At 38.5% G+C, this 6,784-nt stretch overlaps 3 non-coding genes across 3 annotated transcripts; 2 read left to right on the top strand and 1 right to left on the bottom strand.

Moving 5' to 3' along the window:
• Positions 1 to 531: 531 nt before the first annotated feature.
• Positions 532 to 605, top strand: TRNAI-AAU (transfer RNA isoleucine (anticodon AAU)). The gene has a single exon. It is a non-coding gene; the product is annotated as a tRNA-Ile (tRNA).
• Positions 606 to 3,356: 2,751 nt separating this feature from the next.
• Positions 3,357 to 3,430, top strand: TRNAI-AAU (transfer RNA isoleucine (anticodon AAU)). The gene has a single exon. It is a non-coding gene; the product is annotated as a tRNA-Ile (tRNA).
• Positions 3,431 to 3,591: 161 nt separating this feature from the next.
• On the bottom strand, positions 3,592 to 3,665 carry TRNAV-AAC (transfer RNA valine (anticodon AAC)). The gene has a single exon. It is a non-coding gene; the product is annotated as a tRNA-Val (tRNA).
• Positions 3,666 to 6,784: the final 3,119 nt, after the last annotated feature.

Raw genomic sequence — 6,784 nt, 5'->3', positions numbered from 1 at the left:
GATGATCAGTTAAGTGAGGTGGCCAACTGGCCATGTAACCCGGTGGTGACCGATGTTTCATATGTCATCTTGAACGCCAGACACTATATTCCGATCTAGGTATAGAGAAGGGAGGGATACCGTGAAAACATAGTTCTTCCATGAGAAAGTGTCCTCGCTCATAACTGAGAACCAAATTTGGTCGTGTCCATCTTTCGATGCAGAAGTCGAGACAGATTTGAGTGCTTAGATCGCTGCACTATCGACATGATGGGTCTGGCTTTTTTGGTGGACATTACTTGCCCACTTGCACATATGTCTTTATTACTAGGTGGCTTTGGCAAAATGGTTTGCATGTCCATCAAATAAAAGAAACAATGACAAAAAGGCCCCAACAGTGACGAATACTTGAAAGTTGAAACGTGGACAGTGAATGCGAATCTATATTGCAAGGACCAAGATTTGTTGCTGTGTATTGGAGATCGCTCCAACTAGTTACCCGTTCTATACTATAAATGATAGAAGGAGTAAAAACGTATAATAGAACAAAAAGGCCTATTAGCTCAGCTGGTTAGAGCGTCGTGCTAATAACGCGAAGGTCACAGGTTCGAGATCTGTATGGGCCATTCTTTTTTTCCTTTGGTAAAAATCTGAAAAAAAACAAAAATATAAGTATGGGCCATTCTTTTTTTCCTTTGGTAAAAATCTGAAAAAAAACAAAAATATAAGTATGGGCCATTCTTTTTTTCCTTTGGTAAAAATCTGAAAAAAAACAAAAATATAAGTATGGGCCATTCTTTTTTTCCTTTGGTAAAAATATGAAAAAAAACAAAAATATAAGTATGGGCCATTCTTTTTTTCCTTTGGTAAAAATATGAAAAAAAACAAAAATATAAGTATGGGCCATTCTTTTTTTCCTTTGGTAAAAATATGAAAAAAAACAAAGTAAAAATCTGAAAAAAAAACAAAAATATAAGTATGGGCCATTCTTTTTTTCCTTTGGTAAAAATCTGAAAAAAAAACAAAAATATAAATGGCTTCGCCCGGGTTCGAACCGGAGACCTTTAGTGTGTTACACCACGAAACCAGTTGACTTTTTGATCGGTAAAGCTTATAAGATCGGTATAAGCGTCCAGCAATCTCCAAAGACATGCACAACATCATTCACTGTTCGTCCACTATTTTTACGAGACGGTTGTCCAGATGCTCAAACAAGCAATGATAGTGGACTGCAGTTTCTGGGGTATCACGCCCATTTAAACTGATGGTGCAAGTTCAGGTCAGCCTTCCTTTTTTCCTTCAGATCTTTTTGTTTTAATAATTTTACCATTATAATTATACCATTATATATTTATTTTAGATACATGTTCAAATATTATTTTAGTTCACCTGAAAATACAAAGGATGCGGGGAAAATCACAATTTCTCTCTTTCCTGATATCATTGTCTGAATTTGTTTACCATGTTTTCTCTATTTCCTTCCTTACAGCAGTGTCATCAATGGAACAAATAAAGTCTTGATAACTAGAAGGCCATTCCGATTCCAGTATGGTAAATATTCGATGGATGACAAAGGGTCCCGAGGGAGCTCGTTTGTGCTGACAACACTCAGCATATTCTGCAAATATCCTCTGAGTTCACCATCCATGAGTTGCAAGTCATGTTTTCTGGTGCTACAAGTATAAAAAGGTTCATACTTTGTTTTATTAACCTTTTGTGGTGTTGTTCCAATACCTTTTGGAGTTTTGGCCTAAAAGGGTTCTCTGAAACACTGAGACAAACAAAGCTAAAATTTGGAGTATGATTAAGCAGTCCAGTCAGCGTTACTAATCCCCACTTGAGCTTGACTGTATTTCCTGGCTTAATGTTTGATATTCTATGTATAGCAAAAATATGTGCAGAATTTCATTTAAGTTTGAAAGCCAATCGATTCCATGCTTTGAGCTGGAAAGTGGTCCCTATTCTGAATTGGTATTTGGATCCCAAACATAACTCCCTATGAACATATAAGGAAATTTTAGTTGTGAAACGACACTTGTTGTACATGCCATATTGCTATATGAGGGTGCTGCTATGTACATTTATAGATGCTTGCGTTTGACTTCCGTTTTGATGTAACAATATACATGTAGTTTGTTGTCAATACTGTTGGGAGACCTTGTTAAAAGTTTATGTCCAACATTTAAAATTGGCTTTTTTTCCTACTAAATTATATACCCTTGTACATGTGAAACCCTACAATTTCTTTAGAGCATGGAGGAGTTCTTTGTGTTGCAGACCCTCACCATATTCTACGAATATCGTCGAATTCACCATCCATGAGTGGCAAGTCATATTTCCAATTTTCTGGTTTTATAAGTAAAAAAATGTTCATATTCCATGAATGAGACCCTACAATGTGTATTTAGAACATCCGATCCACACATGTCTATAATTTTGAGCCATGGGTAGAACCATAATCATGAAAGGCGTCTCCATGAGTTGATGCCACACGATATGAGGGTACAAGGTAACTTTGATTGCATCTTCAAATCAATGAACCAAAGGGAGTAAATAATAAACAAGGTTTGTTTCAAAAAATATCAATCAGGATACAATCTTCTTTGTGACTGTTATTAAAATTGACCATCAAGATGATATTTTTGTGTCTACATGATCATATTATGAGCCCGTAGCAACGCACGGGCACTCTACTAGTCAATTGTAAGAAGGGGGAGGGGGTTGTACTCGGCGCCAGCATCCATCTTTTGCCGAAGAAGCAAAAAATGAAATTGAATTTTTTGTGCGTATTTTTCTCCTGCTGTACAATAATATTAGGCTTTATTATTATGTAACTGTTGCATGATGATTTGTGCACACATCACATCACATAAGGTAAAAAACAGTGACAAAAAAGATTCCAACAATGACAAATACTTACAAGCATGGACAGTGAAATGGGAAACTAGACAAGGACGAAGATTTACTCCTACGAGCAAAGGTTATTTTTCACTTGCACCTGGTGATGATTTTTCTTCCGTTTCAACCTCTTCTTAATTTTTTTTCTTCTCATCATAAGATTGATGTACATCTTTTAGCCATGTGCATGTGTCTATGGCTTTAAACGCCGCAAACCAAAGAATTGCATGATGGTGATCGATTAAGTGAGGTGGCCAGCTATTTCATATGGTGTCTTGGGTGCTCCAAGCCGGCCGTTATTTCCTATCCAAGAATATAGAAGGGAGGGATACCGTGAAAAACTGGTGATGTATATCCTGTGATGCAGAAGTCGAGAGTGATTATTTTCCTCTCACAAGTCACAACAAAGAAGATACTATCATACAAGACTTATTCAGGTTATACAAATATATAAATTAAGAACTTTGAAATTAGAAGAAGGCCTATTAGCTCAGTTGGTTAGAGCGTCGTGCTAATAACGCGAAGGTCACAGGTTCGAGACCTGTATGGGCCATTCTTTTTTTCCTTTGGTAAAAATCTGAAAAAAAAACAAAAATATAAGTATGGGCCATTCTTTTTTTCCTTTGGTAAAAATCTGAAAAAAAAACAAAAATATAAGTATGGGCCATTCTTTTTTTCCTTTGGTAAAAATCTGAAAAAAAACAAAAATATAAATGGCTTCGCCCGGGTTCGAACCGGAGACCTTCAGTGTGTTAGACTGACGTGATAACCAACTACACCACAAAACCTTTACAACATTTTAGTTTGAGCGGTTGAAAACTTGTATATTATCATCCGTTAAAGAATCTCCGGATCGTAGGAGTAGCTGCCATACATCAAAAGTACAGCACGAAACCAATTTGATGCTTCCCCTAAAAAAAGATTTGATGCTAGTTTAATCCACTCCAGTCATAACATCAAAACTTATAGCAATCTTCCAAGTCATACATATATATCATCATGTGCTGCTGTTCCACTTTTTTACAAGACATGTCCTTTAAGTAAGGATTTTCACGGTAACTACTCCCTCCGTTCTAAAATAGATGACCTAACTTTGTACTAAAGTTAATACAAAGTTGAGTCATCTATTTTGGAACGGAGGGAGTAGATAATATCCTGCGCGTTGGTGCTGCAATATTTTGTGATCCTGAGTAACATTCACATTGCAAAGATTATAACATTTGAATCAATAATACGGTAGATTTCATATAAAATTGATACATCGATGAGTCAAATTTATTGATGCTATAAATATACATTGTATGATGAAATTATAGCAATTTGTAGCATGAACCATATTCTTAGTAGGATCTATTTGATTTTGTTTTTTGGGTGTTTTCTTTGGTTAGCGCGACCTTGATATATAGTGCCCCATTTCCTTTCATCCTCAACAATGTATCCAACGGTGTATTGAGGCGTGAACTTCCGTTTGAATGTGAAAAACACATGTTCTTATTTTTTTGAGAAAAAACAGTAGTTCTTTTGTGTTCTTCGTTGTTGCCATTGGATCTATGAATTTCTTATGAGTTTCTCTAATTTAAACGGTGGAAGAACACGAAATATCGTTGTTTGAAGAATTAGGTGGAATCCCGCAAAAAGACATGTACAGGTTTTCAATCATGGTAGATGCACTAAGGTAAAAGGTGAAACAGAAAGTATATAACAAACAATTTATGTTATAAAAAAGTTTGTTTTCACATGAGAAAAGGGAGCTACATAAAATTGACTTCCCTAGAAGTCTGAAAACATGCATAAAACAACAACTGACACTGGGCACTAGATTAATAGATTAGTCTATAAAAATGATAAAAAATAATGCCAAAACTAGGCCAAAATGATATACAAGGCATGAAAAAATCAAAAATTATAGATACGTTTGAGACATATCAAGTAGCCCCCGAGATTGATGTCTGTTTGAAGAGCTGACGTCAGGATCGAATCTCCCTCGATAGCTTGTCTGACTGTCTTTAATGTTTTCAAACTTTCCATGTACAGAACGCAACCCTAGAGAATACCTGCCTCTCCAAAGAGGTGGAGAAGCTGAAGAAGATGCTGGCTAACTCCGACTCAAGGTGCAGAACCTTGAGAAAAATATTGGCGATGCCGTCGGTAAGTCATCACTTCTCCCTTTTCAAGTTGTGCATAATATTAAACCCATTAAGCTACGCGCGAAGGGTGGCCAACCAGCTATGCCATGTGGCGTAAGCTGGTTGGTTGCGGTGAGAAATCTTTTTGACTTTTTTTAGATGAAGGTGTAGATTATTTTCTAAATGTATTTTTTAGATGAATGTGAGGATCTCTCGTATTTTTTAAATGGAGGGTTATGCAAAGTGGCACTCGCTGGTAGGCTGCGGTGGTATATATATTTTCTTTTTTAATTTTTTTTCTTAGATGAAGGTGAGGATTTTTTTTCTAAGATGTATTTTTAGACGGCGAGGACTCTATTTTTTTAAAATGAAAACATGCGCACAACTTCCTCTCAAACGGCGCCACAGGGTGGCGCCCCAACCACTAGTGTGTGTGTGTGTGTGTGTATCTTATGTTGATAACTTCAAAATTGTCCGAAGCACATCATCCAATTGCAAGCCAGCTCGACACTAGCAATCAGTAGATCAAATTTGCCCGGGAAGAGGCCAACAAAACCAAAGCCCAACTTATGCAACAACAAGGGCCGAGTCAGGCCGCCCGTGGTACTTCCGGCCTGCTGCAGCAGGATCTTGACAAAAGTGTGACCAACCGACGGCTGGGAAGACCAGCCTAGCCAAGGAGGTGAAGCTGATGCAACACACCCTCTGGGAGGCCCACATGTACCGAGAAAGTGCCGAAAAGAGATTAGGCAGGCCGGCGAGATAGCAATTGGTAAGCCCTATCTCCTTCAATGCATATTTGGTTCTCGAGGCTATGTAGAGCTAATCCAGATATGACACGACACAGATATTTTGCAGATCTCCCACCAAGCTCGGCCAGTGCCCATCAGTTCTACCAGTGAGTTTATGATCCTGAGCAAGGGGAACTTCATGCATTCAAGGCGTAATTCCAGGATACCACAATAAGCTGAAGCAGTTGGGGAGCTGGTGGCACTTGCAAGGCCGGCAAGGGAATTTTCATGATGTTGTGGCCCATAGAAGCCACCCTGGACAACTTCTTTGGTCTCACCATGCGTCTGCGAGGAGCTGCTCCCCGGATCACAGAGTGGAAGTCCTTAGATGCTCGGGAAGGAGCCCAGCAAGCATGGGCAACGCTTAAAAACCACTTCCCAACCCATGAGTTCAACTCCACTGTTGATGTGAATCCCTATAGGATGCCAATGGGAACAAGGTGAAGCTAGAGGTCCTCTTCGATGCCATCCTGTAGTACACCCAGACCATCGAGGTAGATTGCGACTTGATTTAATTCAGGCTTACTGTTTTTTACATTGCTACCTCGACATTCCGAGTTTCATGCAATTCTAATCTACTGAATAAATTAGGTGCCAACCAAGTTGGTCTTAAAATTAATTTGTTCTTCTGTTGTGCCTTAACATTTTTTGTTTTCTAAATTTATGTATTTTGTCGGCTAGTCTGTGGTTTTAGCTCCTCGATCTGTAGCCAATCAAGAGAGCTGCAACTGCGACTAAGAGTGCTCCGACCAAGTGGACTAACGAAAAATGGTGGAGTAGGGTGACCCAACTTGGCTAAGACACAAGTCAAATATCTCATGACAGAAAAGTCTGGCAAACAACTAAGGAAGAAAACACTTAAGCCGGCTAGCGGCGCAAATTGAATGATGGCTGTAACAGCCCCGGAGTGCGGCCTGAAGGAACATAATCAAACAACTAGGCAAGATGGACAGGGTAAATTATTGATCACGATCAAAATTAAATAAAGGG

Source organism: Triticum urartu, chromosome 3A, assembly GCF_056163025.1.
Source record: "Triticum urartu cultivar PI428250 chromosome 3A, HENAU_Tu73, whole genome shotgun sequence".
Lineage (NCBI taxonomy): Eukaryota > Viridiplantae > Streptophyta > Magnoliopsida > Poales > Poaceae > Triticum > Triticum urartu.
This window is presented reverse-complemented; position numbering and strand designations above follow the sequence as displayed.